This window comes from Lissotriton helveticus, chromosome 11 (assembly GCF_964261635.1).
Source record: "Lissotriton helveticus chromosome 11, aLisHel1.1, whole genome shotgun sequence".
Taxonomy (NCBI): Eukaryota; Metazoa; Chordata; class Amphibia; order Caudata; family Salamandridae; genus Lissotriton; species Lissotriton helveticus.
In genome coordinates this window covers 687,405,359-687,426,920 of record NC_136072.1, presented here as the reverse complement: position 1 = coordinate 687,426,920, position 21,562 = coordinate 687,405,359, and positions in this window count along the sequence as shown.

Here is a 21,562-nt window from a genome sequence, read left to right as displayed (position 1 = left end):
ACAGGCCTTCTCATTGTTCATCCCTTGACAGATCCATCCACTCACAAAATGAATATCCTTATTCAGGACACATTAACCAATCCATTCATCTATAAACTGGTATGCAGACAAAAGATCGATTTTTAAATATCGACATACAATAATGTCGATGTTTAAATATCGAAGGGACATAATATAGAAGGTAAGTTATATCGATAGATTTAATATCGATATTAGTAATATCGATGTTTTAAATATCGATGTTAATATTTTCGATGTTACTAATATCGATTTTTATATTATGTTTATGTATATTATTATGTATTTATTATGTTTTTAAATTATTTATGTAATTTAATAAAATTGTGTATTTTAGTACTGTAGCAGGTTGTGGGTTTATAGGGGAATAGGGTGGGAAGTAATTTAATTATACTAAATTAATTATTAATTATTAGGAATTATAAATTAATTGTAATTAATTGGTAATTAATTTTAATTAATTGGTAATTAATTTGTATTAGTTGATAATTATGTTCTGTAGCGGGTTGTGGATTTATAGGGGAATAGGGTGGGAAGTAATTTAATGATACTAAATTAATCATAATTATTAGGAATTATAAATAAATTTTAATTAATTGGCAATTAATTTTAATTAATTAGTAATTTATTTTTATTAATTGATTAATTGATAATTATGTTGTGTAGCGGGTTGTGGGTTTATAGGGGAATAGGGTGGGAAATAATTTAATTATACTAAATTAATTATTAATTATTAGGAATTATACATTATTTTAATTAATTGGTAATTAATTTTAATTAATTGGTCATTAATTGTTATAATTGATTAATTGATAATTATGTTCTGTAGCGGGTTGTGGGTTTATAGGAGAATAGGGTGGGAAGTAATTTATTCTTTTTTATTTTTTTATTGAATTATAAACATATAAACAAGCAAGGCAAAAAGATATGTTACACAAAGTACCAATTCAAGCGGGGAAGGAAAGACAATACAAAAAATTTGCAATCAGTGTATGGAAGGGGAGGGGGGAAAAACAGGGCCAAATCAATATACATACAAGAAATAATAAGAATGCAGGGTCAGGGGGAAGGTGGGAAATCAGTGTTTTCTATTACGGGTGGTGAGCAGATATCGCCACGATAACTATTCCAAGGTACCCACACTCTGCACCACTTTCTGGGACGACCCCGGGCCAAGTATACTGTTTTTTCCCTAAACATGCACCAATCCATGTTCTCCTTCCACGTTTCAGCCGAAGGTGGCCTATGGGAACCCCACAGTTGAGCAATATCTCGTTTGGCAATCATGGCTCCCAGGGTCGCCCATTGTGTCTGAGCTACATTATAATCTGTGGGTTCCCAAACATTTAATAAACACCGTCTGACTTCCGGCAAGAGGGCAATCCCTGTTACTGTGCTCATTACCTCATATACTCCTCTCCAAAAGGCCGCGACCTCCCGGCATTCCCAGATAATATGGAGAAACGTACCTAGCTGCCCACATCCTCTCTTACACAACCCCTCCTCAGAGAAGCCCATGTGAACCAAACGGGGGCCCGTGACGTATACTCTGTGAAGGATCTTAAGCTGAACCAGCCAGAGTCGAGCTGGAATCGAACCTCCTTTGGAGAGGAGATCGCAGACTGCCAGTCCTCGTCATCCAATTCAAGGCCGTCACAGGTCCACAAGTCCCGAAGACGCGAAAGGAGGTCTGACCTATCATTAATCAATTTTTTATAGACTAAGGAGATAGTGCTGTCGGGCACATATCCATCCAACAGTCTATCTTCAAGCGGGGATGACTCCGGAATGACCTCCCCCATCGGAAAAACCGATCTCAAAGCGTGACGCACTTGAGCGTAGCGGAAGTACTCAGTTTCGCTTAAAGCAAACTCATTCTTCAGTACCTCAAACGATTTCACCTGGCCCTTGCCCCAGAGGTCTCCCACCGTACTAATACCAATGAGGTCCCATGTGCCGAACACCTTGGTGTTCCACAATTTACCAAGTCTATCCCAGGCAAAAAGAGGGGTCGCTAGAGACAGGCGATCTTTCCATCCCATGGAACAAGTTGCATCCCGCCACAAACACACCGCAATCTTGGTGGGTCCCGACAATGCCTGAAGTACAGATTTTGAGTACAGCGCTCTATAATAGTTACCCCCAGGTAATAGCCATTTATCCATGGCAAAGGCGGGATTCAAGTCTGGACCATAGGTGCAATGATTAATGGCACCCAATTGAGATGCCCAATAGTAATGTTTTATATCAGGGAGCGCAATACCCCCGTCGTACCATGGGAGCGTTAGTTTGGCGAGCGCAATACGAGGTCTGTTGTCCCATATGAGCTTCCTTTGAAGGTCCTTCACCGCATGGAAATAGCTAGCCGGGACGATATCGAGAGTGTTCTGGAGAGCATACAAAAAACGAGGCAAAGACATCATCTTAAAGAGGGCCGCACGACCCAGCAGCGAAAGCGGAAGTCTACGCCAACCCGCGACGTCCTGCTTCAATCTAGCCAAGGGTGGAAGAAGATTACGGTTGTACCTAATTGCAGGGTCCAATGAAACATAAATACCAAGATATTTGAATCCCGTTAGTGCAATTTGAATAGGACAATTACTTGGAAGAAGTGGGACCTCACCAGAAAGGACATATAAATAGGATTTTGTCCAGTTAATAATTAGACCTGAGTTCTTACCAAACGAAGTCAAAACATCACATAAAACTATCAATGACTTCCGGGGCGAGGTTAAATACAGTAAGATATCATCTGCATAAAGCGAGATGTGATCTTCAAACTCAGCTGACCACCGAATACCCTTCTTCGAAGGCTCCTATCTGATCCAAGCAGCGAGGGGTTCGAGTGCCAGGGCGAACAAAAGTGGCGACAAAGGACAACCCTGACGTGTTCCCCTCTCAAGATCAAAAGAAGCGGAAACTCGACCTTTAACAACAATTTGCGAAGGGGGTCTTCATAAAGCAGCCTCACCCAGCTAATAAAACCAGGTCCAAATCCAAATTTAGCTAAAACCACCCATAGGTACGGCCATTCAACGGTGTCGAAAGCCATCGTGGCATCCAAGGACGCCAAGATGGCCGGCTCACGCAACGTCGCGGCTCTCGCAAGAACACCATGCAGACGCCTAAGATTCAAAGCGGTGTTCCTATGCGGGATGAATCCGATTGATCCGGATGTATCAACTCACTGATAACCATGATCAATCGGTTGGCTAGTACTTTTGCAAGAATCTTAGGCTCAGCATTCAAAAGGGAAATAGGTCGATATGACGTACATCTATCTCTCGGCATCCCATCCTTGTGTATCACCACAATGGTCGCTAGACGTTGGTCACGGGGGAGAATACCGCATTCTAAAGACTCCAAGAACATATCACGTAGATAGGGGGCCATCTTATCTGGGCGCACCTTGTAAAGTTCAATAGGCAAACCGTTGGGACCCATGGCTTTTCCCGAACGTAGGGAGCGAATCGCAAGAGCCACCTCATCCGCAGTTATCACGGCATCCATTTGCTCTCTATCAACTTCAGAGAGACGTGGCAAAGCAATATCTTGCAACAGTAGATGCGAGTCCTCTTCCAGTCTGTCAGAAACAGAGGAGTACACAGTTCGGAAGTGCTCCGCAAAACACTGGACAATCTCTTTAGGTTCCGAAACCCGAGCACCATCCGCCGCCTGAATGACAGGCACTACCCGACTGGCTCTATCTTTCTTATCAAGCCATGCGATCAATTTACCAGCTTTATCTCCCACATCATACAAACAACCCTATTGTTTCCTACTCATAGCCTTAGCCGCGTTGGTAACCAATGCCCTGTAATCAAGTTGTTTCAGTCGCAAAGCATGCGTCTTAGCACGGGTAACCCCCCGCTCCAAATCAAGCTCCAAGTCCGCGATCTCTGTCTCGATCTTAACCACCTCCTCATCCCTCCGCTTCTTAACACCCGCTATAAACGACAGGGCCTGACCCCTGAGAACCACCTTAAAAGCCTCCCAAAGCAATACAGCGGACGATACGGTTCCCTCATTTTCCAAGAAATACAGGTCAAGCGACTTCACCAGGGCAGAGCGAGTTTTAGGATCCCGAAGATACCAAGGGTTAATTGGAGCGATCCGTCCCTCAGTACCGGACTCCAATTCCACCTGAAGCCACAATGGAGAGTGATCAGAAATTCCCCGAGCCAAGTGCCTGACTTCAACAATGGAAAGAGCCTGAGCAGCCGGTACCAGAAGACAATCAATCCTGGAGAGGCTACCATGAGCGCCAGAGTGAAACGTATATTGCTGCTGAGTAGGATGCAACAATCTCCAGCAATCTACCAGTCCCAAGGTGTCTAGGAAATCCGGGAGCCAAATCTGTGCTCCCCTTAAATCTCTAGGGGAGTGTCGATCAATCCTACCAGAGAAATCTGCGTTAAAATCACCCCCTAGAAACAATGATCCCTCAGGAAGAGCTAGGATAACCCGCCCCAAATCAGCGAAAGTGGTCGACTGCAGGCCAGGGGGAACATATACAGAGACCAGGGAAAGGTTCCGGCCCTCCCACCTACCCGTAAGAGCAACATAGCGCCCCCTTTCATCCAGGACAACATTATCAATCTCTAGCGGAAGAGAATTCCTAATGAGGATACCAACCCCCTGGAGCCAGAGGAAAAACCAGCATGTGCAGCCAACCGGTACCCCCTCCTGTTCATTGCACGACAAGCATTGCCAATCAAATGTGTCTCCTGAAGTAGAACCACATCAGGAGTAAGTCGTTTCAAAAGCTGCAAAACCACCCCACGTTTTATCCTGTCCCCAAGCCCATTTACATTCCAGCTCATTAGTTTCAGCCCTCTACCCCATCCCGAAAAAGAAAAAGAATCCAACCCCAAGAAGAACTTAGCACCTCGATCAAATAAATTAAGAACACATTGCCTTGCAAAGAAACAAACACACCCTCCAACAAACCCCCCCAGCACCCCACCAACAACCTGTTACAAAACCCCCCACCCTGCACCCCTGCATAAAACTGGAAAACCACCCAAAAGTGCAGTGTGCCTGTCGCCCCCACATCTAACTAAGCTACAGAAAGAAACTTAGAGGAGGAATATGACCCTCTAATAGCCCCTTAACCCCCCGAGTGTACATCAAACCAAATGTAAAGGTTGTCGAACCACAGTTCGAGGCCTACAAGAGACCCCAGTAGTCAAGTAGCAGGCGCCTATTCCTGTTCCATCGGTCCACTTTCCGCTCCGCCAGATTGCTCCTCCGATGAGCGCTGATTCGGTAAATTGTCCAGCCAGTCGGACACCATGTCTGGTCGATCAAAATAATAAGTCCGCTCCGCATGTTCAATCCTCAACTTGGCGGTGAAAAGCATGGCATATTTAAGTCTCATATCATGCAAACGGTTCTTTACACCAAGAAAACCAAGTCTTTGCTTCTGGACCGATTGGGTGAAATCTGGGTAAAAGCTGATAGACCGTGTTTTCATACTTTGTAGGTCCACCCATCCGTGAGGCCTGCAGGATAGTGTCTCAATCTCGAAAATTAAAAATTCTTGCGATTATAGGCCATGGTGGGGCACCCAGTTTCGGCAGACCCCCCGGTACTCTGTGGGCGCGTTCCACGGTGAAGAATTTACTGAGTCCCTTAGGTGCAAGGTGGCTGACAATGAGATTCTCGACAAAGAGGTCAGCAGCCGGGTTCTCCGCCTTCTCCGGAACTCCAATAATACAAACATTGTTCCGCCTGGCCCTTCCTTCATAATCCTCCAGACGTCGTGTAAGGAGATCACTGGTAGTCTTCAAGCGATGGACCGCCGTCTGTAGATCAGTGACATCTCCCGTTGGACTGGAAGTCTTAATGTCTAAAGATTTGACCTTTTCATTAGTTTTGGCCAGGTCCGTACGGATCAGGTTGAGGTCAATCGCCACAGTGTCCATCTTATGGGCGAGAGTATCCATTTGCTGCCCCAATGAGTATTTAATCCCGACGATTGCCGCCATGACATCTTGCAGGGTCAACTCAGTTACCGATGATGGCGGGTCTTTCGGGTCATCTTGCAACCTGCTCGATCCACCGGGAGACCCCCTGACCTGGGCATATCGATCCATGACGTGAGTTTGGGTATAGCTGCCCCACCGGGTGGGTTTAGTTTTCTGCTTTTCACTCTCCGGTTTCCCCGCCATTGCGAGGGATAGGGCAACTTGGTCCAATGAATCGAGTTAGGAAAATAGCAGAGACAAATCCCCACTGGCAGAAGCAGTCATGGTCAAAAGCAGGCCAGACGCTGTCCAGATAGGACCGAGCAAGGCGAAAGTACAATCGAGAGTGGCACAGCACGATAGCATATAGGCACAGGGGTGGACACAGACACAGTCACAAGTCTCTGGTCTCTCTGGCAAAAGCGAAAGTGAAAGCGACAAGACCGGTCAACTCAACCCCAACAGGCCGTTGTTGTTCATCTACAGCTCGGGCACCATGCCAACTCCACAGCGGGCGTCACGGAGATGAAGGCCTCAATCTTCAAAGCACCATAACACCGGTTCCCGGAGTCCGATTCGAAATCAGAATGCAGGTGTCGCCTCAGTCGTGGTTCACCTTCACGATAACGTCGATGAAGGACAGAATAGACGAATGGATAGATGCGGGAGGTTACGATGGTCTCAGGAGCCCTAAGCTCACACGGCCATCTTGGTTGCGCGCGAAGCTCCTCCCGGGTGGGAAGTAATTTAAATGTAATTAATTAATAATGTTTTTTAATTAATTGTTTTGTTAATTATATTATTGTTAATTAATTATTAATTGGTTATTAATTATTATTAATTGGTATTTATTATTAACTTTTTTAGTTACTTATTTATTGCTAATCATGTTTTTAATAATTATCTATTGGTATTTGTAAATGGTTTATATTTATTTAATAGTTCCGTTTTTTATTATTTTAAAAAATACATTTATTTATAAGTATGTTATTTTTACCCCTACGCTATCCAACACTTTCCTTACTGTTGCACTCTCTAAAGTTGGAATAGTAATTTTAATCCTACGCTATCCAACACTATCCCTACTGTTGCACTCTCTGGAGTTGGAATAGTAATTTTACCCATACGCTATCCAACACTTTCCCTACTGTTGCACTCTCTGGAGTGGGAATAGTAATTTTTACCCCTACGCTATCCAACACTTTCCCTACTGTTGCACTCTCTGGAGTTGGAACAGTAATTTTGACCCCTACACTATCCAACAATTTCCCTACTGTTGCACTCTCTGGAGTGGGAATAGTAATTGTTACCCCTACACTATCCAACACTTTCCCTACTGTTGCACTCTCTGGAATTGGAATAGTATTTTTTACCCCTACGCTGTGCAACACTTTCCCTACTGTTGCACTCTCTGGAGTTGGAATAGTAATTTTACCCATACGCTATCCAACACTTTCCCTACTGTTGCACTCTCTGGAGTTGGAATAGTAATTTTTACCCCTACGCTATCCAACAGTTTCCCTACTGTTGCACTCTCTGGAGTTGGAATAGTAATTTTTACCCCTACGCTATCCAACACTTTCCCTACTGTTGCACTCTCTGGAGTGGGAATAGTAATTTTTACCCCTACGCTATCCAACACTTTCCCTACTGTTGCACTCTCTGGAGTAGGAATAGTAATTTTTACCCCCACGCTATCCAACACTTTCCCTACTGTTGCACTCTCTGGAGTTGGAACAGTAATTTTTACCCCTACGGTATACAACACTTTCCCCACTGTTGCACTCTCTGGAGTGGGAATAGTAATTGTTACCCCTACACTATCCAACACTTTCCCTACTGTTGCACTCCCTGGAATTGGAATAGTAATTTTTACCCCTACGCTATCCAACACTTTCCCTACTGTTGCACTCTCTGGAGTGGGAATAGTAATTTTTACCCCTACGCTATCCAACACTTTCCCTACTGTTTCACTCTCTGGAGTAGGAATAGTAATTTTTACCCCTACGCTATCCAACACTTTCCCTACTGTTGTACTCTCTGGAGTTGGAACAGTAATTTTTACCCCAACGCTATCCAACACTTTCCCTACTGTTGCACTCTCTGGAGTGGGAATAGTTATTGTTACCCCTACGCTATCCAACACTTTCCCTGCTGTTGCACTCTCTGGAATTGGAATAGTCATTTTTACCCCTACGCTATCCAACACTTTCCCTACTGTTGCACTCTCTGGAGTGGGAATAGTAATTTTTACCCCTACGCTATCCAACATTTACTTACTTTTTTAAATTTGTTTTACATTTTTATTAATTGTTATTTATATTATAATTTCATGTGTATACATTTATTTGTAATTTATTATATTTCTATTTATTTATAAGTTATTAAAATAATTGTTGGGAGTTATTATTAATGAGGTATATACTATGTATTATATCTATGTTATTATTTGTTTTTTATTAAATTATTTATTAATTGTAAATATTATAATATGTTTATTACATTTATAAGTATTATTTTGTTTATATTACATTTATTTTTAATTAAAGAAAAACGATATTTTAAAAAATATATATATTTTGGACATCGATATTTTATTTTTGATATTTTTGTACTTACCTTGTTAGAGATAGGATGTCGATATTTTTGTAATCTATATTTTTGTTGCGATATTATTGATTCCTAACAGCATGGACCTGCAACTTTCATATCTGAACTTTTGATTTGTTTAAACGCAAAATAAAAAATGAAACATATTGAGCCAATGTTAATGGGCAAACACTTGCATTTGTTTCTATTAACTGCCACTCACCCAATTGCATGGGTGTGCGTGTGTGTGTATGTGGGTCTAGAAATCTGTGGAAAACTTCATGTTACAAGAAAGGATAAGAAAGAACATATGTCGATCTGCTTCCTTGACCAAATAGATCAGAAAATTTACTTCAGCTGCCGGTAGTCTTCAGCCAGTCTTTGACCACATATGTCTAGAGCCATAGGCTTTCTCTTGTCTACATAGAACAAGGTCTAGAAGACAAGGAGACTGCTTTCTACAGCTGAGCAGGGCTGCTGATGATACTAATGAAAAAAAAACTGCATGTCACGCCCCCTCCTCTTAGAATGGACTAAGTAACTGTTGTAACTTGGTATGCTCCCCTGCACCCTGTCCCCTCCTTCCCCACTGGTTGGGTTCTCCCACCTTAGAATGTTAGAGTGAAGCTCGCTGTAGAATGTTCGTGAGCTCACTCTAGTAGTTGGCACAGAAGAATCCGGTTGAAATAAACTTCTTCTTCTCACCTCATTATTTGTGGTGCCTCTCTTCTTAACAATTTGGCGACGATCGAAGAACACCGTGCTGGGGACGGATTGGATTCTTCCCCCTGTTATCTATGTCAACTACGAAAGTCAGATCGTTGGAATTATTATTGAAGCTGTGATTTCAAGACAGATTTCGGATGTCTGCGGCAAATTCTTCTACTTTGCTTAAGGCTGTCATCCTCTGTATGCGGCGTTCAAAGGAAGCGACGTGCATTGAAGCGTTTCTGTCGTCTTTCCGGTTGTAATCTGCCTCAGCTTAAGCATTTTACATTGCCGGTTTCGCTAGACGGAAGAGGAGTGTTTTACTGACAGAGTTCCTTGGTTACAGGACGCCTGGTTCAGCTCTGCCTGGTTGCCGAGGGTGTATCGACGCCGAAGAACTGCTCCGCCCTTCACGCTCTCCGCCCGTCAGGTTCGTGTCACGGACCGCTTTGGAGAATCACGTGATGAGGTAGGAGTAAGGTCCGCCTTCCTGTCGTGGTGTTGACGACTGTGGTGCTGTCTCTTCCAGCGCAGTTCGTGGCATTACAGCTCTGCGTGAACGGACAGTTGCCAAGCACGGATGAGGTAGGAAGCTGTTCTAACAATTCTCCTCACCTGACTGACGTGTGGTCGGACCAACCCGGTCGACGAATTTTAGCCTTTTGGTGGCTTCAATATTTTTTCTCTCAACGAAGTAGTTATCATTTCTAAACCTGAGGCAAGACTTCTTTTGGGAACATTTAAAATGAGATCGTGGGTTGTGTGACTGACTCTACCAACGAGTTTTGCATGCTCCTTAGCATCACTCTTCTTCAATTGATTCACGTCAGTCATCTGTTACTTCGTGAGAAATTCAGTTTTTTCTTGGCAAGTCCTTTTGGATACTCTCACAGAGACTGACTATAACGTTTGGGGTTGATTTTTAACCCTAAGAGTATTCACCTAGTTTTCTTTTTGGGTTTCCTGCTTAACTGAACCTCATTGTTCAAATTGTTTATTGGGAATATTTAGGTTTCCACTGTTATATTCTATTATTTCAAATAATTTCTCCTCAGCAGCCATCAAGTGTTTTCTTCGCTGATTGGCTCAGCTTTGAACAATTCATTCGTTTCAGTTTTGCATTATTTTGTCATTTTTGTCATTTATTTTTCAGCATCAGAAATGTGTTATATACATAACTCTAAATACAACTGTGAATACTGTTCCTCCCTCTTCTTTCTGTTCTCTTCTACCTTTTTCCTAAGTTTTCCTTACCCTGTTTTCTTCTTTTCTTGCTTTTCCTTTCTTTTCTCAAAATGACTGCTTTAAACATGTCCCAGCCACCGCCTTTTTTGGATGAGGCTGGTGATCCCCTTATTTCATGGAAAAAATGGTTTCAATTGTTTGAGTCTTACTTGATTGCCATTGGTGGAAATAGATTTTCTTCATTAAGGAAGCAACACATTCTTCTGCACAATTTGGGTAAATATGGAAGGGATGTGTTTGAGGATTTACCTGAGGTAGCTGAGGGAGGGGCTAACATCAATGTGGGGGGAGATGGTGTAGCTCAACCTGATGTGTAGGAGGCTACGGTTAAAAAATTGGCAGAGCAATTCGGGGACAGAATTAATATTGTCCTTGAGCGTCATAAATTTTTCTTATGGGTTCAAGGAAAAAATGAAAAAGTAAAGAACTACATTGCTGTGTTGAGGGGTTTGGCAGCCACATGTGATTTTGGATTACTAACAGAGTCATTAATCAGAGACCAATTAGTCAGGTGCACTTGTGAAAATAAAATTCAGGAGAGACTTTTAGCAGAAGCACCTGATCTACAAAGAGCTGTTGATATTGCAATAAGCATAGAGCACACAAGCTACTTGTGTGAACAAGGTAATTCAAAAAGATAATAAATACAAAACTATCCAACCTGAGGTGAATAAACATAGCGTGCAGGTTAACAAGCCCAAGTGCTATAGATGTGGTAACCCAAACCATTTGGCTAATGATGTTAAATGTCCAGCAAGAAGTGTTACTTGCAGTAATTGCAAAAAAGGGGTCATTTTTCAAGGGTATGCCATGAAAAGAAAAGTACTACTCACATGGTGATCCAAGATTTTGAACAACCATTGCAAGGGGACATTATTTTTCAAGTGTTGAACATTGGAGAACAAAATGTAAATTGTTATCCCGAATGTAAAATACTTCTGGACAGCGTTGCTTATGAGGTTTTTGCAGATGCATGTTCACCTTACACACTGATAAACGAGGCTTCTTTCATACAAAATTCAGGCCATAAAAATTATGATCTTTTGCCTCCTGATATTAAACCTGGGGGATACAACTTCAATCCCATTCCCCTGGTGGATATGTTGTTAATGCAGATTAACTTTAAAGACAGATCTACATTGGGGAAAGTGTATATCACAGAAAAGGGATCTAATTTGTTAGGATGGAAGCACCAAAAAGACCTGGGTATCAAATTAGACCCTAATGCTCCTGAGCCAGTATTACTTATTGACAGGCCCACTGTTGGAAAGGAAGTGTGTGAAAAATTTCCAGAGGTGTTTACAGATAAATTGGGGCAGCTAAAAGGGTTCCTCCACAAAATCAAACTAAAGTCCAAAGCAAAGCCTGTCATACACAAAGCCAGGTCTATTCCTTTGCTGTTAAGAGAACCTTTACAAAATGAATTAAACAGACTGGAAGAGAACAGGATAATAGAGCGTATTGAAAGCTCAGAGTGGTTGGCCCCCATTGTTGTAGCAGCTAAAGGGGGGGTAAAAGGGATCCGCCTCTGTGTTGACCTCAGGGATCTAAATGCTAACATCTGGGTGGATAGACACCCCCTCCCCAACATTGATGAGATGTTGATGGCTATTCAAGGGGCTAAGTATTTCTCAGTCTCAGACTTGTCCTCGGCTTACCACCAGGTTGTCCTCCATCCGGATTCGAAGCACCTCACATCTTTATAACCCCTTTTGGTGCTTATCAATTCTCAAGATTACCATTAGGGCTCGCACCTGCGGCCGCTGTCTTTCAGCGTATCATGCAAAACATTCTGCAGGGTCTGGATAAAGTTGTATGCTTCCAAGATGATATCTTACTCTATGGAGCAACTGACAGTGAGCACAACCAAATCTTGAAGAAAGTATTGTCCAAACTAAGCGAAGCTGGGGTCACGACTCAGAAAGATAAATGCAAGATTGGTGTGGAGTCAGTGGTGTATCTAGGGCACATGATTTCGAGTGAAGGCATCAAACCCAAGGCCAGCCTGGTAGATGCTGTTAAACTCGCACCGGCCCCACCGGCCCCCTGAAATAAATATGTACTTAAATCCTTTTTGGGCCTGGTTGAGTACATGTCGAAATTTGTGAAGAACTTTGCTGATCAAGTACATCCTCTCAGAGATCTACTCAAACAGAGAGCCAAATTCGAATGGAGTTTAGAACATCAACAAACATTCCAACATGTCAAGGAAGCGATCTCTGAAGCTCCAATTTTGCACACTTTTGATCCTAATGCCAAAACCACACTCTCTACTGATGCAAGTAACAAAGGCCTGGGTGCCTCATTGACTCAAGTAGTAAACGGTGATGAAAGAGTGATAGCCTTCGCTTCAAGAACTTTGAAGTCAGCTGAAGTTAATTACTCAACGATTGAAAAAGAAGCGCTTGCATGTTACTGGGCCATTCACCATTTCAAGTACTTTCTGTGGGGAATTCCGTTCTGTTTGAGAACGGATCACAAACCATTAATTCCGTTGTTTGCTACTAAACTTTTAGAAAATACTACTCCACGCATCTCCAAGTGGGTGTTAGGACTGCAAGGGTTCAACTATTCCATTGTGCATGTCCCTGGAACAAAAAATTCTGTGGCGGATTGTCTTTCGCGTATGCCGCTTTTAGAAAATGAACCTGAAGGAAACAAAGAGGAGGAAACCATTTTGGCAATTGACATCCCAGCCATTATGAAACAGGAGTGGGAAGAATCACTTCAGGAAGATGATGTAATGAGCAAATTGAAAGAAATGATTTCGAAAGGCTGGCCAGAAGAAAGAAATGATGTGCCAGAAGATCTAAAGGAATTTTGGAGCGTGAAAGATAAGTTGTCCATAATTGGCGACTTGGTATGGAGAGGAAACAAAATAATTCCCCCGACAGGTATGAGAGATTGTATCATACAAATTGGACATGAAGGTCACCCAGGACGAAGCTTAACCAAGAGCAAAATTCGGCAAAGCTATTGGTTTCCTAAAATGGACACACTTATTGAAGGGTGTGTAAAAGATTGTTTTGGGTGTGCGGCCAGCGACAAATCTAAGATTGTCCGTAAGGCTCCCCTGGTTCCTGTCACGGCTCCCACAAAACCGTGGGAAAAATTGGGGATTGACATTATTGGTCCTTTGAACTTATTAAGTCAATCTCAAAGATTCATGTTCGTTTTGATTGATTATCATTCTCATTGGATAACAACCAAGTTTGTTCCTTCCATTTCTACAGTCTATCTCATCAAATTTCTAAAAGATACCTTTTCGAAGGAAGGCATTCCCAGTGAATTGATAACGGACAATGGGGTGCAGTTCACTTCTGATGAGATGAGGGATTTTCTGAACAGTTTAGCTATTATCCACACAAAATCTCCACTGTATTCCCCCAAATCCAATGGATTAGTGGAAAGGGCTAACAGAATGCTTAAGGAATCTATTCAACTTGCCATGTCCACCAAAGAATCTGTTTTTGACAGCTTAAGGCAAATGTTGTGGTCATATCACATCACTCCTAATTCTGTGTCTGGAGTCTCCCCGTTTACTTCTCTTAAAGGAAGAAACCCAGGTTCAAAACGTACTCCCAACTGGTTGAATGGGGGAGCCCCGGTGTTGGTAGACAGGGACACTGTGTCAGAGAAAGTAAAAGAAAGTCAAGTCAAGTATAAGAACAGTTATGATACTAAATGTGGCACTACTGACAGAGAATGGAAGGTGGGGGATTGGGTGGTAGTCAAAAAACCCACTCTCTTAAAGTCCAAGTCTTCTGTTTTCTCAAGACCCTTTATAATCAGGAAAATACACAATAACTCTGTTCAGTTAGAATATGGTAATTTGTGGAGCATGGATAGATTGGCTCGTTGCACTAATGTTCATGTTTCTGAATTTCCCAGCAACGATGACTCAGGAGATGTGTCAGATGATCTCACTAAGGGAAGATTAGCACGTCAACGTAAGTGTCCGGCGTGGCAATCTGACTACAGTATGTAATGTCTATATTTTTATATCTGATGTTTGTACTGCTGTTTTCTCCTAGATGCATGCATGCTAGCAGGTTTCATCAAGTTACTTTTGTAATTGTTCTTCCTCAATGCAATATTTTTGGTTGTCTCCATCTAGGTAACCTGATCATATTTTTCCCTTGTCTTCTTCCACTTTTACCCTTCCTTTCCCCTTGCCCGCCTGCATCTCTCTATCCCATCACAAATGTTACAGAGGGAGGTGTGTTGTAACTTGGTATGCTCCCCTGCACCCTGTCCCCTCCTTCCCCACTGGTTGGGTTCTCCCACCTTAGAATGTTAGAGTGAAGCTCGCTGTAGAATGTTCGTGAGCTCACTCTAGCAGTTGGCACAGAAGAATCCGGTTGAAATAAACTTCTTCTTCTCACCTCATTATTTGTGGTGCCTCTCTTCTTAACAGTAATGTTGAAGGTAAGTGACTGTTCTTTGCTTTGCAAAGTTTTAGCAAGTGAAAAAGAGAGCTTTCTGACACTTGAAGCAGGAAGGAGATTTTTTAAAAGTTGAAAACAGATGCTACAGTTAAAGGTTTTCGGTCCCAACAAGGAATCCACTAACTTAGTCACTTCTCTCTTTCCTTACTTCATGCACAGAGACTTTGGTCCTCCAATGACCTTGCTTTGTTTCAGTGAGGGGTGAGAAATCAGGGTGTTGAACTGTTAGCCACCTAATGAGGACCAATAATTTGTAGCCAACTCACAAATTTGTGATCAAATTTAAATAGACTACTCTCAGACTATGACTATCTCTATCATGCATTAGAACTCAGATACGTATAAGCACAGTTTCTGCAGAAAGAACATTAAGACACATAATAAAAGACTCATATTTTTTTTAAGATACATTTGTTATTGTATTAAAGATCCAAAATGAATGCATATCAGTAACACTTTAAGCATTTGAGTCTTGAGACTCGTAATATAAAACCACACATTTAATCAAAGTAAATCTATTGCTAAATAAAAAATCCCTAAAGAGGATGGTTCACGTTAGATTTTCCTACCACCAACAAAGGCAGGAAGATGCTTCAATAAAGCTCTCTTAAAATGGGCAACGGGTCAAGTTGAAATCCACTAGGGAAAAGTCCATGGGTTTGAGCAAGGGGAATGGAGCTATAATCAGGAAAGTTCAAGTTTGGTCGCTCACAAGACAAACAACTTGTTCAACGGGCAAGTTCATCAGCAAGAGCAAATAGGCAAAGGCATGAAAAGGTAATCAAACAGGCAGTCTAAAATGGAGGAAAGAGGACATGGAGGGAAAGGAATGAACCTAAAGGCTCTGGAGGATATGGGAAATAAGTGCTGCCTTCTCCTTGGAAACTCACTTTCTATACTCCAAATTATCCATTTGTGACATCACTTGTCTCCATACGATGATCTGATTGTAATGTGATCATTCTTTGGTTCATCAGGTACAAAATTGATACTCCAACATATTTTCCCATGTTGCTCATGAGAAATGACTGTCCATTCCGTCCTCACAGGTTAGTTGAGAAAGAATCTATTTACTTTGCTGCTCCTTATGTATTAAGTCGAAGGGTCAGGTTCCCATTAATTCACTCACAACAAAGTATGGAAAAAGTGTCTATTGATTTAAAAATATTTCATATAAAGAGGAAAGATAAAGCAACATTTGAGGAAATGTAACAAAATTCCATTACTTAGGTGAAAATAATGCAGCCTAAGGAAAAATGCAATTTAATGCATTTTAAAGTCATCACTTCCTATTTAGGAAAATAAACTCACAATTAATTTCAAGCATAATGAAATAAATCAAGCATACCATGTAGGAAATAATTGTAACCTTTGTCAGTGATTATTACATAGAAATGTTTAACTACTATTATGGTCAACGACCACAATTTTCAAAGTACGTACATGCAAACTATTCTTAAAAATCTTTATATTAAATTGTTTAAGGACATCTAACACTCTATTAATGTTAACCATTTATGCTGAAGGTTTTAGTCATATGCAATATAAAATATTATATTAGCACCAGTTTTCCATTTGCAATTGTACATTACAATGAAGGCAATAGAGATGCCAAGACTCATAATTAATATTTGAACAAACGTGTGTAAGACTTATTTGTTACATAGATACTAATTTGTGTTATCTTTGCATCATAGAAAGCTTTTCCATCAAAAATCTTTCATAGCAAATGAATTAAAATAATAAGGTAATTAATTAATAAAATATAATCTCATTAGTCTAAAAATGTTCTATATCTCTAAATCCAAGCACACTTTTATGGCGCTGGTACGTCAGCTTTTCTCAGTTTCAGTATTATTTTTCTAAATGTGTGCGAAGTGCACATGAGAGTTTCATTGTCAAAATCAGTTTTTATATTGTGCAAATATTGGTCAGATTTTGTTGTGCATCAAGCCTCCCTCTGATAGCGAATCAAGCCATCATACTTTATCCCTTCAGACCATTGGATATTACAGTTTTGTTGTCTTAAGGCAATTTTCTTCTGGACTTTTCCCGAATTTTTATTTCATAAAAGTATTTACATTGCTCATCTTCTAATTCAAGATCAGATAGTTTTCTTTTCACTCCCTGTATATTTTTTTTATACCTACAGAATTTGATAGATAATATCATCAGTATCAGTATAAGAGATGGCCACTAATGGTTTCAGGATAGAAATCACTAGTCCATCACCTAAGTTACCCAACCAGTTGCTAAAAGTTGGCAATCCCATCCCTATTATTTCCCATGCACAATCAGATATTTATCCTTTCAAGTCTATGTTAAAATCAGTTATGTTTACGATATAGCTTTCTATATCTCTGCTCTTATCCAGTATATAGGTGCGACATTGTTGGATCTTTAACAACCTGCGGACTACGCCATCCTTCGCGAAAAGGATGTCAAGGGCAAGTGGAGTTTGCATCACCATCAATCCTATTGAAATCATTTCAATATCTAGAACTAAAACTCCTCCAGCTGTATTAGTGGCTAATTTATCAGCTTTAGTTGAAAGTTTTCTAATTTTATGTGTGTTTAATGCTACACTTACAGAAGGTATAAAAGCTTCAAGAATATCACCCAATATCTCAATTGTACTCACAATTCTCTTCATTCTCCCCTTCTGCTCTTTTAATTCTCCTTTAATTTGTTTCACATGATACATGTTTGGAAAAACAATTCCCATTTTACATCCTTTTGGCACTATATTAAAAGCATTCTTTCCGCAAATATAATACACTTCAGGAAAGATGGGTTTGACTCCTTCTGAATATCTTCCCCATTTCTCATAAACATCTTATGTATGTTCATATTCACTAAGACATAAACATTGTGTGTCAATATTTGACCTTTTTCTATATATACAAAGCTTTCTTTCATTTTGCCAGTCAAAAGCTCAAGTAGCCATTCCTTCCACTGTTTTATGTTCTTCTTTTGTTATTTTCCAAAGAGTTATTTGAGGAGATACAATAGTTTTAATTGTTCCATTATCTTTACTTCTGTCTACTAAATCAATGAATTTCTTGTAAGCTCTCTCTAGTTTACATATTAGGTTATTTCTATGTGCTTAAGCCAAGTCCAAAGATTGAGTTGCTCTAAATTGATATCCCATAGTCTCAGCTAATAAAGCTTCAGGATGTGGATTTAAGTTTCTTACTACAGCAAATCAGAAAGGATTAGCTCTTCCTTTGAATAATAATAATATTAATGCAAATGAACAGTACCTAAAAAAAAACTAGTAAATACTCTGCAAGAAATTCCATATATTAATGGTAAACTATGGTAGGAAACACCTTCAGCAACTGATGCAGGTAATTACATACATCCGTAGCAATCACTAGCATCTATTTCAAGAGAGTTGAGGTGGACGTGTATTGTTAAAGCAAAAGACAGAGAATTCTTGTTCCCATTATTTGCCCCCAGATAAGTCCACACAGGAGATAAGTACTTTTGGCTGGGTACTCTCGTTCTTTTTGATCTCCTTACAGCTGTTCGCTCATCATCACTGTCACTCTGATTGGACTGTTCAGAGCTTTCAGGAACAGTATGTGGTACTCGCCCTTCAGTCAGGCAGTTTCTCAGGTCTTCTGAACCAATGGTCTCCGGATAAATGTAAATGTACAGGAATTTATATAGCGCAAATCACCGAGCGGTTTCTAAGCGCTTGCTTAGGTAACCCATCCTGGTATTCCCCTGTGAGATAACCCCAGCAGGGTATCCGCAAGGTGAAAGCCAGGCATCCTGCCACGAGGGGCCGTTGTGGAGATTAAGCAAGCTATTGCCCAGAGTCGCAGAGTGTGAACCCGTGAATCGAGTAGGCACCAGAGCGAGAATTGTCAAGTCCATGGACATTTTAGGACTCAAGACCCCGCCAAGCCAGGCATTGAACCCTCGTCCCGGGCTGACCTCTGCTTCCCGGTCTGCCTCCTCTAACCAGTGAGCCACACTTCTCCACAGATAGATAGATAGAACTCACTTCCTTGCTGCACTAAGCCCTTTCTTAGGATCTGTAGCTCTTGTAGTCAATTCTAGGTGCTGGATCAAGTGCTGTCCCAGATGCTTGCTGGTCCCCAACAGCTTGACTAATCTACTCCCTCTGCGTCACTGTAACCATCAGCACATCAGGAATAGGTGCTGATGTATACATCAAGGGAAAATGGGACTCTGAAAGTATTGGCGGTATGTACCAAATTCGGAAGACCTGTACACTTCACAGCAGTGTTGGCGGCCAAGATCATCTAATAGGCCCCCTCCAACAGGGTTCCAAAAACAATTTCCTCATGTGCTTCTTCACCATTACCTAGTTACCAGTACTGAGATCATGACACTGTTCCAGTTGAGTTGCAATGGCATCCTCTCTGTCCTGGTGAGACACAGAACTTACCACATCAGCCAAACCGCTGCAGTAGTCCAATATTAAGTAATCTGTAATTTTGAAGAGAGCATTTTCAGGAAAAGCTGGGTGTCTCATCACTCTGCCCAGATTGACTTTATGGGGAAAAAATCCTGTCCTGTCTGGTGTACTTCTGAGACTCATCAAGACAAGAGGCAATGCATCACGCCACTTCAAAGACGTTGAAGCGCACACCTTCGCTAATCTCGATTTCAATGTGCCATTAAACCATTCCGTGAGTTCAGAAGCCTCTGGAAGGTAACTGCAATGGAGCTTCTGTTCAAATTGTAATGCTGCACATAACATCTTCAGGGCCTCATTGTTAAAATGAGTTCCTTGGTTAGACACAAAAGAAGCCAAAATACATTCTTTGAAGTCAACTCCCTCAACAACAATGTAGCTATTCTGAGACTGTCTTTTCTACATGTTGGATAAGCTTCTACCCATTTTAAGAAAATGCAAACAATGACCAAACTAAGGGGCCTATTATGATTGCGGTGAATCCGCATCCTCGGGGCCGGCGGAAGCCACCGCCGGCCCCGAGGATGCGGATTCACCGCTGCGGGGATTCACAAGACCCCCCGCCAGATTAGGATGGCAGGGGGGTCGTGAAGTCCGTACGCAGCTTTTCCGCCGCGGTCCCGCGGCGGAAAAGCTCTAATATGGTGGCGGTGTCTCTCAGACACCGTCCACCATATTAGGAAATGCTTAAAAACATGCTTTTCCGCGGCGGATTTTCCACCGTGGAAAAGCATGTGGAACTTCACTGCGGGGGCCCATTGCGGGCCCCCTAGGTGAAGGGGGTGTGGGGGTGCACATGGGGGGTACCTATGGTACCCCCCTGCATTTGTATGCAGAGATTGGCAGGCACCGCGCGGTGCCTGCCGCTTTCTGCATACAAATGCAAAGTATGCATTTTTAACATTGCGGCGGGTGCAGCTTGAAGCTGCACCCGCCGCAATGTTAAGGATTGAGGATGTGACCGCCACCCTGGCGGTCACATCCTAATCTTCACGGGGGAACGCCGCTGCCCATGCGGACATTCCCCCCTACTCTATGGTGGCGGACGGACTCAGGTCCGCCCGCCATCATAATCGGCCCCTATATGTCAAACCATTGCAAAGGTGCATTTCTATATAAGTCCACTTGCATTTGGTTAAAGGGAATGCCTGAACTCCCTACATGGCTCATTGTAACTTGTGTTTTTTTCCCAACATTTGTTGTTGACACACTACACATCGATGGCACAGATGTTCAGCAATCAATCTGAATCTGGGATTGAACCACACCTGTCAAAAGAGTAGCATCAAAGCATCTCATCCTACATGTGCAGGACCATGATAATGTCTAGCCATAGGTGGTAACAAACTATCAGGCAATTCAGGTCAACCATCAGGGCAAACCCAAACTAAGTCTTCCCTCTTGATGCATCCAGCTTGCACCCAGCTTTACTGTTCAGCTTCTGTTACCTATTCTTGAAATCTCTTGACTTCGTCCCATGTATCTATTGCAGTCTACAAAAAGTTGCAATTTATGACATCTGATGTTTTGTTGATCAAATCCCAAGCAAAGGTATGTGTATATAATGCACAATATTTGTCAATCTTCTTAGCTTATCTATTTCCAACACGTTATATCAAACAGGGTTAACCCAACAAAGTCAAGGGACCTGGGTGAATATTGGTATGGACATAGGGGTCCCAGACAGAAGGAAAAAGAGAAATCTTTAACTTTACAAAATCAAATTACGAACAGGGAATGAATCAAAGTACCATGTTTTATTCACTGGGTACTCAAAAACGTCTTATTAGTTATATCAATTGTACATCACAAAGATCAAAAAGATTTGTGCCCACATGAGTGATTGGGGGGATGTGCAGTGAGGGAAAGGTGAAATTCGAGACAAACAAAACATAATTTTTTAACAAACCAAATTGGTACAATGTCACAGTGGCACCCCTCATAGGGGCCACATATTTATGGTAAACAAAAACCAACAATCTTTGATGTCCAGACTTCTATGTACAGCTGTATTAGTCTGGCTAGAGTTAGAAGCTGGTATTGCGATGGTGGGTAGTCTACGTTTCGACCCTAAACAGGGTAGGGACAGTAACCCTTACAGAGCGGGTCGTCTTCAGGACAAAGAGGGTGAA